Source organism: Pygoscelis adeliae, unplaced genomic scaffold (genome assembly GCF_000699105.1).
Source record: "Pygoscelis adeliae isolate BGI_AS28 unplaced genomic scaffold, ASM69910v1 Scaffold218, whole genome shotgun sequence".
In the NCBI taxonomy this organism is placed as follows: Eukaryota; Metazoa; Chordata; class Aves; order Sphenisciformes; family Spheniscidae; genus Pygoscelis; species Pygoscelis adeliae.
In genome coordinates this window covers 4,693,580-4,718,117 of record NW_008825433.1, presented here as the reverse complement: position 1 = coordinate 4,718,117, position 24,538 = coordinate 4,693,580, and the positions used below count along the sequence as shown (strand labels likewise).

The 24,538-nt window shown below is 36.4% G+C and overlaps 1 protein-coding gene across 2 annotated transcripts in view; it reads right to left on the bottom strand.

The window, feature by feature from the left end:
• Positions 1 to 24,065, bottom strand: part of ZFAND3 (zinc finger, AN1-type domain 3) — a 142,299-nt gene extending 118,234 nt beyond the window's left edge. Inside the window, exon 1 of one of the 2 annotated variants that reach the window (XM_009331075.1) lies at positions 24,047 to 24,065. The gene's annotated coding sequence lies outside the window, so the exon portion shown is untranslated. Of the gene's footprint in view, positions 1 to 562; positions 645 to 24,046 lie in introns of those variants that run through there. The other variant, XM_009331074.1, reaches the window with a different exon arrangement.
• Between the last annotated feature and the right edge of the window lie 473 nt (positions 24,066 to 24,538).

The following is a 24,538-nucleotide window of genomic DNA, read 5'->3' as shown; positions in this document are numbered from 1 at the left end:
ATCAAAACTGCTTATTCTCTCGAGACAAAAATTTTGACAGTTTTTTTCCAAAGCAATTATATCACAAATGAACACACCTATCAGAATTATAGAATTTCCTCTCCCCCCCGAGTTTGCAAATGGGTATTTTGAATGACTTTCCAGTAACAAAGTAAATCCAGACTTGGTCAATCATATCTTAGTATTAGTCACATCAAAACATTACAGATGCTTTTCATGCACATTTGAAAGCTGGTTTACATCAGGCTCAAGAATTCTAGAGCACAGTTCACTGCAGATATGAGACATAAGCATTTGCCAGCTATAGCAAGAGCCACAGACACATGAAAGCTAGTTTTAAATGCAAACAGTATGTGCACAGGAGAAAAGTTAATTCCCAGGAAAAGAAAAGCAGAACAGCATTTGTAGCCATACAAATACATCATCAAATTGGCATATACCCAAATATTCAATATCTATGTTGACAGTCTGCACAGATTATCTACCTTCAAAAGAACTGCAATTAAAAACAGCATGGTGAGTCAACACCTACAGCATTAGTGTGCTGCAGTTCAGTACTCACTGCTTATGGGTTAGACCTTCTGGAGCAGCTCAATATGCCAGGCAGGAGCTTCTCTGCAAAGCCATTAAACCCCAGGGGCAGCAAAGAAAAAGAAAGGCAGAGTTCAGATGGTTCATATTGATGACATTGGAACGGGCAACGACAAATGTTTTCAGTGGTATAATCAACCATCTCAGCTGTTAAGTATCAATCCAAAGCCTCATATAATATTTACTTATCAGCACATCAACAATGGAAAACGCACACACGCGCGCACACACACAACATACAGCTATGTGAAAAAAGAAAAAAGGCTGCCATTTGTTCTAACAAAAAAACCCCCAGATTTTCTGAAAGGACAGTGCTACTGGACAAGTGACCTTATGAGCTAAATAACTTCAGTTCACTGTTACAGTTTCAAGGATCACTTTCTCTCTGATCCTTTTATATGCTTTTTTAAGGCATCCAAGCCTGAGGCTGCTACGTAAGATGAGAATCTAAACTTTGAGTGGGTTTTTCTTTCAATTTCTTTCGCACAGTCACTTATGTCACTGCAGATCCACCAACATTAAACTATAACTAAGAAAACTGCATTTTTTAGAGACAGAGTAACAGTGTTGATCAACAATCAGCCCCTTTTTGAAAGTGCAATATTTAATTAGAGCAAAAGCTTTACAAAGAAAATGCATTAAGCAGTTTACGTACGTCAAACTTACTAGATATTATCTGAGAGTCATGTCAATGTCTGTCAAGTAAAATATATGTTCGACAATTCTTTGTTACACTGCAAATCCCTCCTCTCATTGCTAGGATTTCCTCTTTACAGCAGGCAAGGGATCTCGCACCAGACTTAAAATTGAGCAAACCTGCACATTGCTGTTTTCTCTATGAAGTTTATCTTGTTAACCACATCGCAGTTTTACATTGAATACTTCCCAGTGACTCCAGCATTCACCAGAAACTCATACTGCCAGCCAGGAACACCAAAATATAACGTTTCTTTGCTCCTGATAGCTTTTTCAAATATATTGTACATCTGTAATATCTGTTATTTCTTGAGGTAATTTTATTTGAAACACTCAAAGCTCTAAAGCATCAAACAGTCCTGGTAATGACACAGCCTCCCTTCCTTCCACTTCATAGGAAAGAGATGGTCACAGCGGCCAACTCTGCTTAGAGCAGGTGACTTTTAGGGAAAGCAAAACATTTCAGATTTCTAGGAACGTACAGTAAAATCATGAGTGTAAAGGTGAGTAAGGCACAGTGAAGCTAAAATTCGAAGTCAGTCCTGGCAATGAGAATTGCGTGTTTTAGACTGCAAGTCTTTAGGCCGACACCCAACATTTCTACACCCTTCTGCTGCAGTTAGGTCGGGGATATTTGACATGCTTGTCAATCAGTTATCAAACCACCACAGTTTTTAACCGGACATATTAAGGTCATTCCCAGATTTCCCTCATAGAAGTCAGCTTCATGTTTAACAGCACCTAATCCAGAATTACCACAGCATACATTTTGTATGTACAATATCCCTAGAAAGCCAGATTTATACTGGTAATTTACAATCTCCACTTGTACATAATTTAAGCTGGTATTCAGAAAGACATTCATATTTATGGACAAATCAAGTCAAATAGAATGGTATTATCTCCGAGGCAGAATATAAAGTTAAACCCTACTTGAAGGTACTTCCATCTGTCAAAAAGAAACCATTTAACTAAAGGGTGACACAAAATTATTATGTAGATTGGAAACCACAAGGTGAAGCAAGCTCGGAAGGTCAAGTGGCAGAGCAAGTTAAAGGCAGAGGATACTTCAAGCCAGCTGGAAAACCCCAGAGGCTACAGAATGATTGCATGCAACAACTCCCCAGGACTTGGTCTGAAACAAGTGTAGGTATTAAAAGTGCTTCCACTGCCAAAGGAAAAAACCACTCCCTTAACACAGCCATGAAAGTAATAACAATGACATGGGGACTTTGAAAGAGGAAGAAATTTACAGAAATGGGAAATCCTGGAAGTTATAACATATTTATACTTTAAGCAATAGATAAATCACACGTAAGGATAAAAATAAAACACACGTTTGAGGCTATTCAGACCATCATCCCTTACTTGCACTGTTGAGCCTACAAATCTCCATAGCAAAAGAAACTATTTGAGCCTTCAGATAGACGCACATGCAGACCACTGTAAGGTCTTAACTTCAGTGAGATCAACATCTGCATCTCCGGTTAAAGATGAGTAATGCAAAGTGAGAGCCAGTGAAAGGCACTAAGTATCAAAAATAACATAGGTCAAATCCTGTGTATTGATATGTAACTAACTAATAGAACTAAAGAACTAAGATTCTTATTCAGCCCCTCTGCTTGCTTCCCTCATTCCATTTTCATGTTATTTCCAGGACATTCTTCTGAAGGTGTGGCCTTATCTACCCCAGTAAAAGTGCTGAAAATTATTTACTCAAATTTATGCCCTATTCTACTAATTATTCCTTTTCTTTCTTGCCATTTGGCAGTATACCATTGTGAGGTACCATTCAAATCAATGCGCATTCTAGTCTGTCTTCACTGGAAGTTTGTTTTTCCTTCCCCCTCTCCCAGTAAATGATTTTATCAATATGAAACCACACGTAGAGAATGAAGTGGATAGTCTAGCCATAAATCTCAAAGACAAGACTGTTAGATGTACAGTAGTTGATCAGAATAGCCAATCTAAAAAAGACAAATCTCAATCTGAAGGTTCAAGAACAAATTACACGTGGAAATTTTGCGCATTCGAAGAGAGTTAAAAAGAAGTATAAAAAAATTTGCCTGATCTCAGCCTCCCTAATGAAAACAATTTTCTGCCAAGAAATTTATATAGGCATACCTAATAAATACTGAAGGTTTTGTAACAAAAGCCTACATTTCCAGCAGGTTGTCAGACACTTCCTAGCTTCCCCATTCCCATCTAAGGAAAAAAAAAAAAAAAAAAACAGAAAGGAAAAACAAGCACAGAAATGCTAGCTTAATCCACATTTTAAGCTAATACTAGCTTAAATCCACACAAGTGCCAAAGGGCAATATAAAATGCTCGGTTTCATCTGTATTAGGTCTCCTACACTTTTTAAGTTAATACTGAACTAGCGTTATTAATGCAAATACCCATCAATAGCAAGAATCATGCAGCTGCACCAGAGTAAAAATAAGTAACAATTCTAGCATAGGTGTATATTCTCAATGCTTGAAAAACAACACCAGAATAATAGTCATTATTGAAAATAATTTTTGTTCAGTTGTCTTTTAAGGATGGAATAAGTAGTAATTTGGAGAAAAAATGTTTTCATATAGCATGCATGCATTAGATATTTAATTTTAAAGATATTTAAGCCACAGATGCTAATTAAATATGATTGCAGAATCCCAGATTCTGCATTTTTATTGGGAACAAAGTTTTCCAGCATACCTAGTAATGATTCTTTATTATTTAGAAGTTCCTATGACTTGGTAGTAGGAAAACATATCTGCTTCAATGACACTGTAATTGCATTGGTGATTAAACGCATCATGTTAAATGCTTCTTGGTCCCCTTCCAGTATAGAAGTTAGAGTGGGATCGCAGTGTCACTATAGTACAAATATATCTTAGTCCCAAATGATACTTGTCCAATATTGTCAGGGGCCGTATGTTTGAGAAATGTTAACATAATATGAATCATGTCATTAAGTAGTTAAAACTACAAAGAAGCCTCGTCCCTATACATTCAGCACATACTGTTTCGTGTGTTTGGCAACTTAGTACAACTATACATATGTTGAATCAATGCATTTATGCTACTGTAGTTAATGGCCTGTCACCATTTCCATTATAAAGTAATTTTCAAAGGTTTATAACTCTGCTGAAGAATTCACTCTGAGCTGAATCCTGGCACATGGCAAAAGCAAAACCATAGCCCACATATGTTTACTTTCATCCAACCAGACTAGAAGGATTATTTATCATTAAAAGAAAATTGATCCAGTTCTGTATTTCCCTTGCACTTTTCAACATTTGTTTAGAGCATATAACACTTCAACCTTGTACAGGAAGGAGGTTAATTAGATTGTGTTAATAAGACCCTCAATTGTCCTTTGAAAGTTCTATATATCCTGTACACTAGCTTCTGAAGAAAGCCATTTTACTTTTCCAAATCAGAAGTCACCTCATTGATTTCATATATGCTGCATATTTGATATTTATAGCTCCTCCTAAATTTATGATCTTGCTAATGGGATACAGGCAAGGTTTTTTGGGCAGTTTAAACAGTTATTCATATTTTTAGACTGAGGCAGCTCAGTTATTCTTCAAGAATGATGTATGCCAAATTATTTTCAAATAAAGAGCAGAAGTGGAACATGTCAAATGCAGGTGGACCTATAGAGAACTTGGCAACGAGAAACATTCACATACACTCAGAAACATATTTTTAAGGGAAATAAAATCTAAAATTAAATATCCTACAAATGCAGTCAATGCCCTCTACTTCATCAGCTGTTCTATACCCATATGCTCAGTGATAAGAATTCTAGTTCAATTAGAAAAGCGTTATCAGTAAGATTTTATTACTACTACTACTACAGGGTTTTTTGCTTGGAAAATATATGAGTATTCTGGTTTTGGACTCCTCATTTTCACCACTAACAATTTTATAGTGTTGCTTATCATTTCAAGATTTTTGGTAAGCTGCTGAAAACAATGCTTCAGTTAGTGAGTCACACGTTCATAAGGACCTCATCATTCTGACCTCAATTTGAGATGAAATGGAGGGCAAACTTTATGCACAGCACAGTGTACTAGTACAATGCCCTTCTGGCAGCTTTCCACACTCAAAAGATATGCTGATGCATCCCAATGAAGTAGCTGTATTCTGATTTATTATTTTTTTCAATGGCCACACTAAAGCATTCTTTTAAAACTCTATGGCTGAAGCATTTTTTATGTTTTAAATATACAAAGACACTGAAGTGCTTTGTTGACAGTAAGGCCAGAGAAGAGCACAAATACACAAGAGTAAGAGGGGAAAATGGGGAAAATACACAGCAACAAAGTAGTTCCTTACTCTTACAAAACATATCATGGGCTCTGACACAAAAGCACTGAGTTTCAATTTAAAGCCTTCTCCAACAATTCATACAATAAATTGCAGAGAATCCAATGCATCTAAACTAGGTAAGATGGATTGTAGGAACTTAGATCAGATTCACTTGGGTTTCTAGCTGAGCTTACAAAGTTGTTGCCCTCCAAAGCTAAATGCTTCATATTCCTATAAATACATGTCTACACTTTCTTAAAGAAATCTCAGCAGCAAAATCCTATACCAAACATTCCTCTGCAAGTCTTCAAAATCTTTTTCACAAAGATGTGTAGCCTACCGTTTAAAGGACAGTAAAAAGGTTGAAATACTAAGTATTAACAGAGTCCAAGAGGCCTTTAATAGAAAAGTAGGAATAAAATTTGAACGTTCTGATCTACCCACCTTCCACCAATTCCTCAAGGACGTTATTATTTACGTGCATTGCAGGTAGTAACTAACATTGTCCTATGACAACAAAATCACCTTCTTCAGGTGATTTACAATATGAAATCCTATCAACTTTACCTTTTTCTTCAGATCAGACACTCCAATGCTCCACTGATCAGCAGCATTCAAAAGCCTATTCTATTTATGTTATTCCTTTTACCACAGGGTCAGTAATAGATATTAAATAGTAAAACATTCTTAGAAAAAATAAGCTGGAAGAAACCTCAGGAAAGTACCCATTTTGTCCCCTGACTTAAAGGCATGGCTAATTATATATCAAACCTTCCCAGGAAACCTATTCCAATACTTCCTGACCTGAACAACTAGATTTATCTTAAAAAATAGGAAAACTTTTAATTCTTGCTCAAATTAAACCCAGTTTGTCTCTTCTCTACGCAAAAGCATAAGAAGCATTTTTCTTTTTTTAATCAAAGTTATTTTTCTCTGACAAAAAAGTACTTTAAAATGCCTGACATTATAATGGCCTGGAATGGTTAGAACTTTTGAATGACACAAAAAAAAGCCTTGCAAAGTATTTCAAAGACCTTGTCTGTTGTATGCATGTTAAATAACATTTACAAGGACAACTTATGTAAACGAGTTAAAAAAATGCTGTTGCGTAGTATTAACAAAACACACTAACAAAGTCCGGTTTAAGTACTGTGCCATAAGTGTTCTCTCAAAAGCTAGCAGAATATCAAAATCATAAGACAAACTCCTTTGCTGTAGAGATCTATATTTAATATCTAACAAGTCAAACACTACACAAGCAAAAAGGAATTTAAAGTGTTGACCATCCTAACTATGGAGAGAGAAAGCACTTGAAGGTGTACTATGTGCAAAAGATGTGACAGGAGGAGTCAGAACCCCAAGAATTATTTTGAATATTTATTTCTATGAGTTAAAGCACAGAAAGCTAGGTTCAGAAATAAAGCAGCCAGAATGAAGAAGAAAGAGTATCAGTTGGACAAAGCAAGAAAGCATCGCTGTTTCAAGACTGTTAAGGAGCTACGTTCTATTCAGTAATGAGCAGGTTGTCCCGCAGGATACCTCACTTCTCTAGACCTCCCTAAGCCCCCCCAAAAAGCAGCAATATAACAGTGTATTTTCGTGAATGAGTGACAATCTCAGTTTTACAGTTCTTTGCACTCCTTGCTTATTGAACCCATCTGGAATCGCATGCTATGGTAGAATTGTAGCACTTCTTGAAAGCAGTTGAAGAATTTTGACAAGGTGCCTGCAATCCTATCTTACAACACTATTCATAAACACACATGTCTAAAAGAAGCTACCAGCATGTAAGTCAGCAGGCATTTTTCCTCCTCCCCGTTTAAAACAGGTTTCAGTAAAGCCTTCAAAAGGCTAGCTGGAGGAAATTCACTTTCTTCCATCCCAGCTAGCTTTGTACAGTCAGGAAGCAACACGGCTCTTACTTCGGTTGGTGCTGCCTCTACACCTGACTACACACAGTCATTTTCAGTTCCCAGGTGGGAAATTGTAGCCACAGCTCATGATGCTGTTCTAGAGAATAAGAGTACTTCAGCTCCTTCAGGAATTTGAAATGAATTGTATCAAGGATATGTCTACACTAGGAGCAATCTGCCAGTTAACTATTTAAACAAAACATTCCTAAAAGCAGATCCTCCTATACTGGCAGAAAGCATTTCAGCCCTGCTGGTACAATAAAAAAAAAAAGATAAAAAGAAAAACAGGAGGAAAAAAAAAAGTCACTTTTAGAAGCAAAATAAACCACGGTTAACTCATCATAATCAGTGCAAAAACCACTAAGATCCTTTCTGGCAGAATTCTGTCAGTTGTATTTCAACGATCCAGAACTATCCTGCTGGTAGCCCAAGCAGGTTTGAATGCTTATCTTACCCAGAAATTTTGGTTAACTTCCTAATAGCTCTCAGGTAGAAGTCTGTACCAGATTTTGCATCTCTCAGGTAATGAGCAGAGACTCCCAGTCTCAAAAAACACCCCAGAGTAAAGAAACAGAGTGCCACACGCTTGCTATACTGCAGCAGTGTTATAAAATAATATTTGCACTAACATCTTACACAAGGTTTTGGCCCAGAAGAACACTTTGGATATTTAAACTTGAGGTTTCCTCTCATTTTTCTACCACAAAGCCAGAGTTCAGCATAATTCCAAGGAACGTAGCATTTCTAACCAGCATAAAACTGCTTATAAAAATTCCCTCAAGAGGTTTGTATTAAACATCCAACTTCGGAAGTGTCTGAAAAAAACTAAATAAATCAGGTAAAATTTAAAACAACAAAGAGTTCAAGGAACAAGCCAATACAAACATAAATGTTTGGCAACACCACTTAAAAAAAAGCAAACAAGCCCTCAAAAAAACCCAAACAAACCACTTAAGCAAGAGTTAGGCTGATAATGACAAACAGAAAGACTCATACAAAGCAAGATATTAATCTGAACCTAGAAGAAGGTGGGGATTTTTTTCCCCATAAACGTGCACCTAGGCACAAACACAAATAAAGAAATACAAAAGCAGCCATACGCTAAGCATCACTAGTTCAGTGAAAGATGACTTATGATTAAGTTGTTACTTACAGCTCTATTGATAGTTAAAGCGGCATCTTCCTTTCAGAGAAGTGTTCAGTGTAAAGTTGCCTTCTAAGGAGCTTCTATGACACAGCAGATGCTGGCCATGCAAACTACCTTCGGCCCTCAGACCCTTCACTTGTTATGAATGACGTACACTCTATAAACCATCCCAAATCATCCCCTTAAAAGACAAATGCCAAAGTGGTGGGGGGAATCTGCACAGTTAAGAAATCCAGGATGAATTGGAAGTGCTTGAAAGACCGAGTAGCAGAGGGAACATTGCAAACCATGTAAGTTTTGAACCCTTTACACAAGGGAGCATGCAGTACATCATTATGCTTCTTTCTCTTCCTGCTATCCCTGAGAAGAATCTCTGCCTCCCCTGTCACTTGTGATCCATACACTCAACATATTCTTCATGACACCTAAACCCTAAGGAAAAATATCCTTTCTTTTTTTTTTTGGTTGGTTTTTTTTTAAGCCATGATTAAAGCATTAAGCATACAAAGGATATTTTAATGTCTGAAAACCTCAACTGCCCCCTACATTTTCAGTGTGATTTCTGAGACCTGAGGTTGACTCGGGGCACACTGGTCAATTCCATTCTCTTTCCAAGTAAAGGATGCTGGAAGGTTAATGACTCAACGATGTGGTAGAGTTCAGCAACAGGACTGCAAGCAAATGTGCTGCTTCCCTCAAATCCTATGACTCATGTGCCCAAGAGGAACAGCTGTCTCAACTCTGCACTTTATCCAGATATGTTATTTCAAAACTCTTCTCAATTTTACCTTGAATAGAAAAATGCTTCAGATACGTTTAACTGGGCTAAACAACTACACATCAAAGTATAGCACCGCTGTAATAAACATTCTGAGCCCAAATCAGCCATAGTGTCCAGAATTTACGTGGCATAAAATGAGAAACACCTTTAAAAGAATGTAATGGTCCATGGTGTCAACGTCTTGCTTTTTTTAAGCATTCTGAATGCAAATGCCTGATCTCCAAGAGCAAATACAATAGAAGTAGTACTCAAATTCTTTCAGGAAGAAAGAGCACCTTCAATGCTCCACCCCACTTCCTGGGGCAGGGGGGAAGTTACTTGCAAAGTACAGATTTAAAACCTGCTCATCTCTGATCTAACAGCAAATACTAAGTTATTATCTTCAATCTTCTCATTAACTACAGTTAGCCCACAGGTCTAGCTACTTGTCTTTCTGTAATTGTAACGACACAATTTAGTTCAAATACAGAACAACTAAGTATTAGTAAAGCTGCTTCAAAAACAGGATGAAGAGCATCCTATGCAGTCTGGTCTTTGGCATTTTCTTTTATCACATGTTAATCCAAGATAACACGCACCTGACTCACTGAATAAAAATGGCATATTACAAGTCTATGTTTATGAACGTCTTCCACAGAGAAAACTGAAAGTCTTGAAAATAAACACCTGATGAAAGAATAACTTTCTGTAATGGGAAAGTTGACTGTATGTATATCTGCATATTTAACTTTCTATGTGAATAATGAAACAATCAAAACAAAAGGACACAAACAAAAGTATTTTGAGTCATAATACGTAAATGTTGTTAACAACTATACAGATGCTTTTCCTTTTTTCTTTTATATAGGCAAATAAAATCCTTCCCTTCTCTTCCGCAGCAATATGGTCACTACCACAGTCGCTACATTGAACAAGAAGTCAACAGCATAAGGTATCTTCCATAGGCACTGAAATAGAATGAGCACGGTACACAAAAACCACACAGACGAACAGCACCGGTGCCGAATTGGATCTAACAGACAAGAGTTTGTTCTTTATGGAGCTGCACTGGCATTTTTATGCTAGATTATTCTCAGTTTATCTTATTTTTTCCATCTTTCACCTCTCTATACCTCTTCAAAATATATATAAAAAACTGTTTCTCAAAATTGCAAAAGGAAACAACAGCAATTCATTCCCAAATATTTAAGATTGGGTAGTTAATATATCTAGCTATCCCAGTAAAACATTCTTAGTTAAAATATCCATAGTGCTGGGGACCTTGCCAGAGGCCTCCACTGTTTTGTTTCTGACTGTGATCAAGAACTGTTCTCTCTTCTGCATGTTCAACTGCAGTATGTCTGAAAATTAATCCCTTACATTCCAGTATGAGCATCTGTACCCAGGGAAGAGCAGAAAGGATCAGGGGAAAAGAACAGATCCACAGATACCTTTCAGATACCTTTCAGATATCTTTCCCCATACAGCCTGTCTTTTGCATAGTAATAAAAAAAAAAAAAATCAGGAAAGTTCTCCAGTGTTCTTCACACATTACTCCCACCCTCCCAATTCAGAGAACAACCCTCCATTGTCAGAGAACAAAATAAACAAGGCAAAATACTGAACTGGATACAGAAGAAAAACATTAGCAAACATAATCTAACCCAGTCCAGCAGTTTTGGACAATTACTAAAATAAATGGGGGGGGACATAAATTAAAAAAAAAAAACAACTTAAAAGTCAAAATGAAACACAGACCATTATAGGTAAACACTCTGATTTTGCTTTTAACACCCTCACAACTACGGCAAGGATTTTGTCAGTCTAAACTTGACTCTCTTATTAAACTTAAAATGTAACTACCCTGACACATGAAACTTCAAAAAAGTACCCTCCTCACCTATATATCCTGTCTGCATTGGTAGAAGATGTAAACTGAGGTAAGGCAAACTCCATTCTACCAGCTGAAGTATAAGGGAGTGAAAAATAAGCCATCACAAGAATACTCGGTCTGCTACCATGCCAGATTGCATAGCTCTCAAATTATTTACTAACATAGGAGATCACACAATCTAAACCACGTATTAGGTCACGACTAACACCAGGATATGCACTTTTGCATTCAAGTTTTAGGTATTATCTTCTAAACAGAGCATAGGAAATCAACGTTATAAAGTGCAGACATTAAAAACTACAAGACTGAAGATCTGACATTTTAGCATGCACTTATCTCACAGGCTTAAAGGACTCACTATTTGAAAACAATTTTAACTCACACTCATCACTGTAAAGGTTTCTATGCTGCTACTATTATCCCTGACAAGGAACAAAACACTATACATAATTCATTATGATGTCAATCAGTACTGCTCCCAATCTACCACAAACATTCAAATCATTTACCCACTGGTATACTTCCAGCTACTACCCGATGAACCTCAACACCCCCAGCATTTGTTAAATTAGAACCAGAGGCATGGACATCAAACCCTATTGCTTATGTACTTGATTATCCGCTGAAAAGGCAGTCAGATCTACAACACTATTCCCTAATCAGAACTCAAATCTTTATTTTCTTAAAGGTACTAGGGTGATTGAGAGCCAAAGTAGTAATGCAGGTGGTGTGATATGTATGCAACTATAGCCAACTTTAAAAATATCTTTGAAAAATAATTCTTAAGCATTCTTACAATCACTTATTATCCTGAGAGAAGTTTCTGGTATGAGCTAGGTATGGGTTAAACTAAAAGAGTTTCTAAGAAAGACCAGCTGTGTCCCACAGTGTTCTCCACTAATACAGGAGGTTATTTAATAGTAAATATTCCACCTGTCTTTTCTTGAGCACATCCTATGAAGAACTGGCAAATTGTTCCAGTGTCTAATTGACCTTCTCAGAGAAAGTGGCCTGGACTTCAAATCTCAGTTTAGCACTTGGTTTAAAAAGTCTGCAGAACTCAAAAATAAAAAAATAATCAGACATGGCAATACAAAAATGGCAAAGGAAGTCAGGGAGAGACTGCTCATCTTATACTAGGTGGTGCTCACTTCCCCTTGGCGTTCACACATAGCCAAAGTCAGAAAATTAAATTGACTGTTTATTCAATAAAAACTCTGATGACTCTATATACTTTCAAATATACCGCAGATATAACCATCTAACAGGTTGTACCCACGACCCCTAAGATGACGAGGCATCACAGAAAAGTACCCACACAGGCCAGAAGTTAGCATACCGCCTTTCTGCTGTGTTACAAAATCTGCACTCTGTGGGTCTCTGCCAGTTTGCACTGAACATTTATAATGCTCTAGGTACTCTAACATCTGTGAAACATTTCATAACTCAAACTATCAGCACACAAGGGTTCCTGCTGTTGTAAACACTGAATCAGCTGAACTACTAGAAACACTAATGAGAATTTACTGCATAAAGGAAATGTATTACAGAAACAGGTTACCACACTTCACTACCAATGGATGAGTCACAGCAGGATTTACACCAAGTTCAGAAGACCACCCCTCAGCTCTACAAAATCCAAGTTAAATCACAGACTGCTTACATTTGTATTGCAAGGCTGCAGTGAATGCCATCTGCGGTGGGTACTACTATATGATAATCCAGCCTGCAATGTCTGCAAATAAATCTATAGGGAACAAATACCACTCACAAAAATTGGACTGTACTATTAAGAGCCTATCAGTAGTACATGGCAAGCAAATACATTTATTGATGTGGTGGTCTTGTACATTATTCATAGAAGGGGAAATGCTGAATACTATATTAAGAGAAACAGGATAAATCTTATAACTTATCTTATTACAGGATTCACTATGACATATGCAAAATAACCCAGAAAATTTCTCCAGTAAATAAAAGAAAATATGAGTAATCTACACAAAAATGTATGTTTGCCTCCTTTTTTACACTATATTACAAGAGCTTTGGGCTATTTTTTCCTGCTTCTCCTTTCAGTGTAAGAACTAGCAGATCAGGAGGTGGGAGAATGAACACATTAGGAGGTATTATCACAAAAAAAATTCCAGGAAATCCAACATTAATATTTAATCTATTTAAATAGAATAAGAGAGGCATTCACAAAATGCTTGAGCAATGCTAAAGTGAACAATACCGTATATGTCAACTCACTTCCTGCTCCCTCAGGAAAGGTTTGCAAGAGCTCCCACTTCTGCCTTGAGACTTTATTAAATTCAACAGAAGCAAAGTAGTGGTTTGACAGTCCCAACAGCTTTATTGATAAAACAAATTTCAAAGCCTTTACGTGTGTCTATAAAGGTTAAAACAACAACAGGAAAAAAAAAAGCAAGAGAGAGACTTTCTTTTATCAGTCCCTTTTTAAAAACATAGGTGAAGACCTCAGACTTTTCAACTGGCTGAAGCTTCAGACTTCAGGATTAAATTTTCCTCAAAATTTAATTTGTGGGTCATCTGAGAATTATAATTATCAGAATTGCTAAACATTGATAAAGCTTTTAATTTTCTAAGCATCACACAAGAAATGACCAAATTTTGTTTCCTTATATCCTAAAGTGTAAAAAAAAACAAGATAACACAAATGCTTTGCTAAAGTCAACTATACAGATTAAATGTTTGAGTTAATAAGAAAGTACTAAGGTCCATGGCTTCAATATAAGTGATATATATATATGTATATTTATAGAATATAAGGATACTGTTAGTATCATAAATTTATGGCTTGTGAAACACGCTCTCTGGAAACCCTAAACTGACTAGAAATGGTACAACAGAACACACTGCAACGGTCAAGCTCATGCAGTCAGCTCTTGGTTTAAGTAACATAAGAGTACAAAATAATATAAAGATATATTGCTTAATAATCATTTTCTGTGGACAACTTTCTAAACATATTTTAGAACCACATGGTTCTTTAAACCCTCACATTTGAGATGAAATGCCTTAACATCGTAAAACAAGTTCTTCCCTGTTACAATACTCTCTCTGGGAGAAACGAAAACAAAGGAAAAAAACCCCAAATCCTCCCATCTCCCCAACAATTTCACACTACTTTAGCTATTAAAACCATATTTTCTTACTAGTTGCAAATCAGTGACCAACACTTTCCTAAAGCTTCAAGACACAAATACAATTCTAGCTTGCATTTAGCTAATTCACCTATCATAGTTTACCCACCAGCTACAGCAATACAACCATCGCTGTTAGCAGTTTCAGAGGAACAGAAGTTATATCCATTTTTGTATTTTTGCTACTGTACAAGAAAACTGTAGCTACACTGCAGTAGCTTTCATTTTTCCTTTGTAACGCCTATACTAAAACTGGTCACATAATGCAGGCAAGGTTTATTTCTGTAATACACCGTGAATATTTCATCCCAGAGCACACAAGAAGGTCCAGAAGCCTCCTCAATAATAGTGACAGAATGGCCCAAAGGAAAAAAAAAGAAGAGTTTTTGAACAAACTGCCTCTTTCCTCTCAGCTGCCAATGGGACAGACTGTCATATCTGTCTTTCCTTGTACTGCTTTTTGTTCCTTAAAGGTGAGCAGCTTATTTTGAGTCATCACTTTTAGTTGGAACAAAAAAGTATTACACAGTTTAATGTAAAAAAAAAAAAAAAAAAAAGCACCTATGAATTGGACTAACCAGATGAATACTCTGGTCTTCACTCTTAAGTGAAGTTTCCCTGATGTACAAAGCAATGCCCTTTATACATCAGGCCCAAAGGTTTTGAAAATTTTTATCTTACCATTATACAACTGAAGGTCAGTGACCGTAGCTGTATTTCTGGCATTTATATGAATAGCTGTAATATGAAAAAGCTGTATGATTTTATAGAAGTGTCTCAAATAATTCAGAGGTTGGTTAGGGGAAAGCAGAACACCTCTAAAAACATCAACCTTGTCTATAAAAGCTATGTTGTATGAAAGCTTTACATTCTATCAATACTGCATGTAATAACGAAAGCAGAATTTGTGTGAATGGAATAATGCATTTTCTTCATTACTGACTCATCTTCCAAGTTACTGAGGCTTTTGAAAATGTACTGTATGAAACATCACACCCTGGAATGTTAGAACTTACAGCTTGTCTGGACTAAGGGACTATTTCTTAATCAGTGCAGGCATCCACATCTCTAAAGGGGCTGAAACTAAAGGGGCTTTTTTGGGTGCACGTATCAACTGTTTATTATATGGCAAAGGCTTGTGCTAAAAGTACAAATATTCCAAACTACTTTTAAGTTCATAGCATCGAATGTTAACCATCCATACTAATGACAGCTACTGCCCTTCCCTCTTTGCCCAGCCACCTCTCCTCTGAATTTAACAAGAAAGTATGTGAATTTCAGAACCTGCTGATTCAGGATACCTGAACTTAAGTTGTATTTTAAACACCTTTTTTTCCATTACCATCATCTAAATTGTTTCCCCTACACTAGTCAATGTGTTCAGTAACCCTGTCTTGTTCCCTACTTCAAGCAATTTACTTGATTGCCCTATTCAGGAAAAGTCCTGTTGCTATCAGGGCTCCCCACACACTGTTTCAGTACGCAGCCTAAGGCACAAGGAAAGGGGTTAAGGACAGGAGAAAGTTTCCATGCAATACTTAAACATATTGCACAATGAGGCTGCAGAGAAACTTGTACAGGAGTTAAAATGCAACAGGAGAACAGACCTACTAGATTTAGGATTTCCAAATTTTTCCCTCAAACTTTTAGACCATTTTGTGGGCTTTAAATATACTCACGCAACAAATCTGCAACTTTTACAGAGAAAAATGACTATATCTTTTTGAAGCACAACAAATACCCAAAGTCATTTCCAACTCAAAACTGTTTGGAAATAGGTCAGACGACACAAAAATTAGGTATACTGCTGCAGAGTCTGTCAAAGAAATAGTCATAAATAGAACGTGAACGTAATGCTGAGAACGTATTTCTCCCTAAACAGTTTGTGAACAGAAACAGTAATAAATGTGATGAATCTTACTAATGGGGAAAAAATATATTTTTTTTTAAATACACAAGATTATTTCCGCCAGTAATTAAACACACAAAAGAGCAACCAGTAAGAAGTCCGAAAAATACTGCCTTATGAAATTAAATAATTACTGTACATCTACGATGAAAAGTTACATTTCTGTCCACAGCCACAGAAAAACATTTCATATTGATATTTAAAATACTAGTAAGTTACCATGTATTTATGACACATTTTCACATGTGCAAACTACGGACAGAGCTATGGCTAGTTACCCTGTTTTATGGTGTTCCTTTATTTGAATGTTCTCAAATTTTACTACAAGACTGAATGAGAACTATGGATTAAATATACAACAGTTTTCGCTCTGTTATCCTGCCAGCTGGGGAAAACATTAGAATGTAAAACTATATTATTTATTCCAACATGTAACTCATTTCAAAGTTGTTAAAAACTGCTGCAATAGTAAACATATACATGCTTTATAAAAGAAAAGGGCTACACAACTGCATTTTAAATGCACTTAAGTCATGCACAAGCCTATCAAATGCTGACTCTGCTACTGAACTAAACCACTCCACTAAGATATTCACCACATTTTTGCCTTTGGATTCAGTCCTACAAGCCTACCATCACTGTTTGATCACGTTACATAAGTATGGATGGTAACGCAACATTTTCAAAGGCTCCTGAGTGTCAATGGGATTTGACACACAAGTCATTTAGATGCTTTGAAATCATTTATTATATTTGGACTTTCAGTGAAGGACACTCGGTTACAAGAACTATGTTTGCCTTGTTACCCATGAAAGATAAAGAGTTCTTTTTGGTTTTAACCCGATCGTGTTATTTTCGGGGCTTCTCTAACTATGATCTCCCAGTAAATAAATCAAAACTCAACTTTCAAAAGGAAAAAAAAAAACATTAGAACCTATGTTACATGATCAGAATTCAGGTGGGTGTATTTCAGTCTTAAGCTTTTCAGTATGTGAAAGTGTACAAAAAGGCTAAACAATCTCAGCGAGATAAATCCAGCGAGCTGAGATTGTAATGCTCTCTAGGCTGAAAACGTCCATTGATTTATGATCTCTATCAATGTAACTTAATTTTTTCATTTTCATGCTCCGAGGTGCAGAATCAGGTTTTAGCTATTTTTCTCACAAATCTCTTTCAGCCTTACGCATTCCAGTATCATCCTCACTCCTCTTAATGACATATGAGAGGTAAAATAAAGTTTGAGTCCTTTCTTACTGTTTGTCCCCCAAAGCTGGAGTTTGATAGTACCCATCCACTGCCACAAAAAGCTGTTCTGCACTTCCTCTGGAATTTAGTTCAAATGTCTACCCATGGGTTGTACAGTGTACGAGCAACCCTGCCCTCTGCTCTCACCCAGTCACCATTCAAATTTTGCTCCTTTAAGTAGCAGGTGACACACCCGGTGGAGAGCATTCAGCATTCCCCGTACCCGCCTTCCATTCATAAACCTCCCTTTATGTTTGCAGTAAGATAACAAATAGCTTGGTTTTCAGTCTCCTATGCATTTTCCCCAACCTAATAACTACACTTTTGTAGCTGAACTCATTTGTACCTCTACTAACCTCAGGTATTTCCTGGTCTATGTTGCATCACACTTCTCTTTTACCCAATTACTTTGGGAAGCAATTCCATTTTAGGATTTTGAACTATTCTAGTGCAGAACACTGATTTATTACAGTTGACAATTTCGCATAATGTCAACTTGATAAATTATTTTTCCAGTTTAGGGGGCTCTTTGTGCCTCTGAAGTACAAATAAATATTTTCATATGATTGCTGTCCCAAATTCATGTTTAGTAAAATTGAAGTTTTAATGAAAAATGTATTTATCTTACATTTCAGTCTCTCTGTGGCAGCTCTGCAAAGCAGGGTGTACATGGCTAGCACTAACAAATAACAAAAAAATCATGTAAAGCTCAAAGAAACAAGTAGAAGGCTTTTTTTTTAAAAAAAAGCATTTCCTATTCATTTTATGATCTTAGTAGTGCAGCAGTACAAGAAAGTGTTATACAATAATCTGCCAAAACATAAATAAAACCTGCTAATCTCATCTCCTCTCAGCATCCAACTAATGAGAAATGCAACTAAGTAAACACTATGCATGCTAAATCACAGGGGGGTTAGTTAAGTGTTTAGCTTAATAATCAAACGTGCTATCAACAGCAGTAAGTCTTGTTTGGAAACAACTTTGACATAACCAATCTGTTGAGTTAATCAGTGCCCCACAAATCTAAGCTCCAAAATTTAACTGGCTTGATCTACATCAGTCCACTTTTGCATTTTAAACATGCAAGTTCTGTTAATTCATACAGTTAATTCAAGACAAGCACTAGCTTACTCTTCTGAACTACATAAAGTCCATTAGCAGCCTGTTTTAAGAAAATAAATTATCAGGACTACTCAAATATCTTAAACATTACCCTCCAATATGCTACCTACTCCCTCAACATTTAAAGTAAAATTATAGAAAGTACTGGTATTTACCATTCTATAATGTGTACCTTGCTTCGTCATAATACAATTGCACATAAGCAGTGAGGTTTTTTTCTAAAGAGTTTTAAGCAGTATGTGGGTAAGTTTGCAGTGTCTACATAATTAACAAAATAGATCAAATTTTGTGCCTAGCCACTTGACATTTTCCTTATAAATTTATAACTGAAGCCTTTATGCAAGTACAGCAGATCTAAAATTTAATGGCTGGAGGACAGAGAGAACAAGGTCACCCAAAACTGGTAAGTTTTATTCTCTGACAAAGATAAAAATACCCAGTTTTTCTTTTCTACTTGTGAGGACTTAGAAGAAAAGGTAACAAGGAAACTAAAGGGATAATCAAAATGTGAATGTGCTTTACCCTCCCCAATTCCACCTCCCTCAATGTTTTGCCACGGTCTAAATTAATTCCCGAGTGTAGACGCTTGTGATAGCCTTTCTCACGTTGTGCCTTGAAAGCTCACTGTCAAGAGCTCTTACTCCACCGCTGTTCAGGTGAAAGACCCCTAAGTAAGACTGCAACTACTGCAGAGGGCAGTGTGGACCAGCTGTACAGGTAGCTCACTTTTCTCCACTAAGTTAGTACTGGTCATCTAGCCATGAGAAATGAGCTGCTGCATGTGCCGTTCAGTGCATGACAGAGCAGAGAATAGCATTTTCCAGAAAGGGTGCCAGACGTAAGGTTGGGATGAGACCCCCTACTTAATGCATTGTGCCTTTCTCCTATTTCACACAGCACACTTCCCAGGTCTCAGGCAATTGCACTTCAATTACCAGGGTAGAAAGAATTCAGCATGCACGTTTTGCTTTCAAGTTCAAGGGTTTTAAACATCTAGTGAAAAAAAAAAAACCATCCTTCATCCCACATCGACAGGAGGAGGAAACCTTTACACAGACTGGTATTTTGGCTTCTCCATCTTCGGTGATCCAGATTAATGCAAACGCAAACTGTAATCTTCACAGTTGTCATCTTCACAAGGTAGCTTTTACTATTTTATAAGTGTTTAAAGTAGACAGCCTAGGTTTATTTACATGAACAAAACCAAGGGTATCGCAGCACTCGCAGAAACCATTATGTTATCCTCATCATTTTCCTATTTTGAAATAACATTCTCCCACATGGAGAGAATGTGGGAACAAGCCTTAACTTCTTATTTTCCTCTGCTAATCAAGACTGAAGGGATAAATCACAATCAGTAAACTTATTTCATCTAATTCAGACAGTGGGAAATCAGGGCCAAGTTAAATATTTCATTCGCATGCATGCGGAGCAAACAGCAAAGGCTGTTTCATTAGCTCAGCTTTTTATGCATTTCAGAAGGTAATCTTAGGCAAAGGCACGGTAACCAAGCACAGAGTGATCATTAACAGTAGGTAATAAAAATGAGCACCGTAACATTACCTCATCCTGAACTCTCATCCAAGCTATGTGTAACCTTCTCAGTACACAAGGAGAACAAGCAAGTTTTAACTACCTAACCACTGTGACAGGCTGCAGCTGCAAAATGCAATTCTACTGCTTCGTTAACTATGTTAAATTAATGTTGAATCCTAAATAGAAGCAGGAGTTAAACAGAGTTTTAAAAATTAAGAAAGCAGCAGTATCAGCCCATAACTCTTCAGTCATCTCTAGTCTCAAGAAAAATAAAATAAAAGAAAGAAAAATTAATGTTTCCATGACTCTGCTCAACTTTAAGCTTTTAATCATAAATCTCTGCACGTTCTTCAGCTGCATCTTTTACACATGGAAGGCCCCTTCTGAAAGGAGCCACACAATCTTCTCCCACTCTCCACTTTCACCAATGCACCACAGCAGTCTGGGAAATTAAGTGGCAGGTAAAAGAATGCAAAAAAAAAAAAGGTGTCTCCAAGTATGAAACTAATGAATAGCAAATATGTAAACTATGAACTTCATGTACATTGTTTTCTTGTCCCCTTACTTCCCAATACTTAACACCCTATCCCCTGCAAACAGTAGACTGGAAGATGAAAATTTTGTATTTTTAGCTCTCTAAGCATCATTTTTCTCAAGTCAATCTATGTAGATGTTTTTGTTCTGTTATGGGAAGATAAAACACTATCTATACCCTTTCAAAGAAAGTGTTTACACTTGACTAACTCAACTAGAATCAAAGTGAATTAAACACATCTGTAGCTACCTTCAGATAGTACAAATTGAACTAGCAGCTTTGCGGTAAGGATAATACCACATTCAGTGTTTGCTGTGTATCATGCTACATGATTTTAGCAGAAACAGTGGTTCCTTAACAATATCCACAAGTGAACAGCTGAAAACAAACATACAGACACATTAACTCAGGCTGTCTGTCCAGCTAGCTGGTAGAAGACACTTGTCTTTCATGTCCTAGCAGTAGTTTTGTTGCAGCCATGTTGACCCAAGGATATAGGCAAGATTGATTTTGTGGGACAGAGGTAATATCTAGGTATATACTTAGAAAAAGTAGACCAGCTTCCTCACATACTGAAGAAAAGCCTGTGTCTCCAAAAGCTGGTCTACTTTTTCCAAACTGGATACTCAGCTGTGCTACTAAAAACGTGACATCTAAATTTCAGAATTTGTCCTGCATAGATGATGAGGGACAAGAAAGCTAAGCAGAAGAAAGGAAAGCACTGTTGATTAACCAGCTAATAATAAATCCCAAGACGAGGATCATCTACACCATCTCCATTACCCCCTTCTTTAACTGCCTTTACAGACACCCAAAGAATACAAGTCTTTGGAGCTCCTGTTTGTGTCACAATCTTAGTACATAATCTTAAAAAGAGTATAAATCCATTTGGACCATAAACTGACTACAGTATTTATTGATTGAGTGGCCTTAAGTAGTCCTCAAAAATAATTTAAAAAAAAAATCAAGATCACCTCTGATTTAATTTTCATGACATTCATACCAGGAAGAATACTATTAGAATAGTCAGTCAAAGTAGTGTTCAAACAAAAACGTTTCTTTTACAGCTGTTCATCCTGAAAATTGATAAACACGAGAGCATTCTTCTGTGCTACAGTAAGTCATTAGCTACACAGTCCACCTACATGAGTGCTTCAGAAGAAGCCATTTGTTTTTATAATTCTGTATCAAAAGTTGCAAAGAAATTGAAGTGTTGTGTGTGTATATTTATATATAAAAATCCCCACACAATTTCAACATTTCCAACCACAACATAAAGACTACTTAAAAGCACTTCTGTATTCAAGTTTGCAACAAACATGTCGCTAACGAAGTCAGAAACTCACTACTAAATCAGCAAACTGAAATAATAAGGACAGAAAGAATGCTAATAAGAAAGCAGCTAAATCACTTTCCATCTGAACAGCATCTAGCAATGTGCTGGGAACCTGATCTGAAGAAAAAAAAAAAAAAGAAACAAAAAAGAAACCAAAAATTATAGCAACCCATGAAAGCTATAGGCTTAAGTTTCTCAAAGTCCTGGTCTAGTTCTGTTTAGTTTGGGTTTCCAATTACAGCAGTTTCAAAAGTAACCAGTAATTTCAGTTATCTGAATTTCAGATGCACTTCAGAAGACATGTCAGCTCAGGCAACTGAATTCTAACCAGTAATGCCAGAATTCTCATTATGCCAGTAAGTGATGGAATTTCCAGTATTTTAGTTTATTTTGAAAGAACGATGTAACACATCAGTTTAGTTTACTATGTAACAATATACATGACTGTATTTTTCTTTTACCTTTTGTTTTCAGCAGGACAGGAAGTGTTAATTATTCACCAGAAAGATTTCTGGTCTTTCCTGAATTAGTCACACGAGAACATTAATAGTCAAAGGAGAGACTGCATCACAGAATAATGGATAATAATGGGGTCCTATCTTCATCAAGAGAGTGCTGCAAAACCACCTGAGACTTTCAGATGTGTAATGCAGGCGGTTCTTGCTCTTCTAATTGCATAGCAACTCTTTGATTGAAAGAGACTTCCTCCACCCACCACAAACACTTCCTTCTATGTGAACATCCTTGGAAACAACATGTCAATGGGTCAATATTGTCCTAGAGCAAGTTCTGATTTGAAACAAACACCTCTCTCTAAAGGACAGAGCTGGAGAAGCTGTAAATACTCCTTGCTACCCAGTCTTTCATTCAAGGCTCCTAAAGCACTGTCGAACTAAATTGAGAGAGATACATGATTGACTAATGAAGAAAAACATGCGAAGGGAAAAGCATGGACCAACAGTCACACAGTGCATCAGCAGCAGAAGTAATAATAAATCCTTTCCAAACTTAAAAGCCAAGAATGGGACTTTTTTTTAATAAAAGGAACATTCTACTGTCCTTACCCTTTATGGGTTTATAGCCTCTAAACTATTGTAATAAATGTAAGATGTATCAAAAAAAATCAGCGTTAGAGGAACAATGTCTATGTATTTGGAATTGCAGTACCCAAGCAGAAAGTTAAAACAGGAACGTGCCCAGTGTACAAAATAAAACCAATTGCTAACAAACTACAGACAAAAGAAGAGAAGAATATATAGTGACATTCAACACTTCCATTTCTAACATCTAACTAACTCTGGAAAAGAAATATACTCTGAAGTAAGCATGTTAGAATTATCACAAACACTCCATGTATTTGACACCAGGAGTTACAAGAGCAGAGTTAGTCCACTTCCTCAAATCAAACGAGGAGTCAATTTGCTCCATCTCAAGTTAATTATTATTTCCAAGGCAAGTTTAATTTCAATTACTTTGCAATGAAGTATTAATCACAAAGCCCCAATGCCAAGAAAAGATATTTGAAATCTTCAAATATTATTGTTAATTGCTTTCTTTTGAAAGCTCAAAAATGAGTTCATACCTAGAGAAATTACTGAGTATATACGGATTAATCCTAAAAGCCCTTTGTAAATTATAGCACAGCTGACTGTTCTTCCACACATCTGTGTAAAAATAAAATAAAAACCCCCAAGATTTCAGCTACCTCAAAGAACTACTGCATTTGAAATCATCTAAAATTTTGAGAATTTTTAAAAAACAAATCAAGGTGCTTTCCATCTCAATTATTTTTCCCTATTAAAAACTGAATAATTACACTAACATGCTTGCAAAATAAAACTGGAAAGAACATTTATTATGGAAACATACAATGTTAAAAATGCTTTCACTCACCCTGTACTTCACTGTACAGAAGTACACAGTCAAAAGTTGATTCTAAAAACAGAAATTATCAGATTTTAAATTGATTAACATGTTAACAATTCAGGGGAACACTTGAAACCTATCTGCATGAATAAGCAAACATTTGTTAACACATGGACAATTTTAGAAACCATTATTGTCCATTAGTTCACTGAAGGAAATTACTAAAAAGAAGTAACACAGTGAACAAGCGTTACTGCATCTGACACTAATGCCTCTTCTTGCAAACGGGTGTGAGCGATACCTGACCTAAAATTCACCTTTCTCCAGCTAAAAATGCATTTCATGGAGCAATATTGGATATTTGTTAAAGAAAAGTTTCAAAGACAAATAATTGCTTTATCAAAAAGCTAGACTCCTTAATATTGACAGTGTCTTGAACCAAAATACCACCTAATCAACAGTTAGAATGACAATACAATTTCCAGTACTGAGGGACTCTTGCTAAATGACAACATTTTG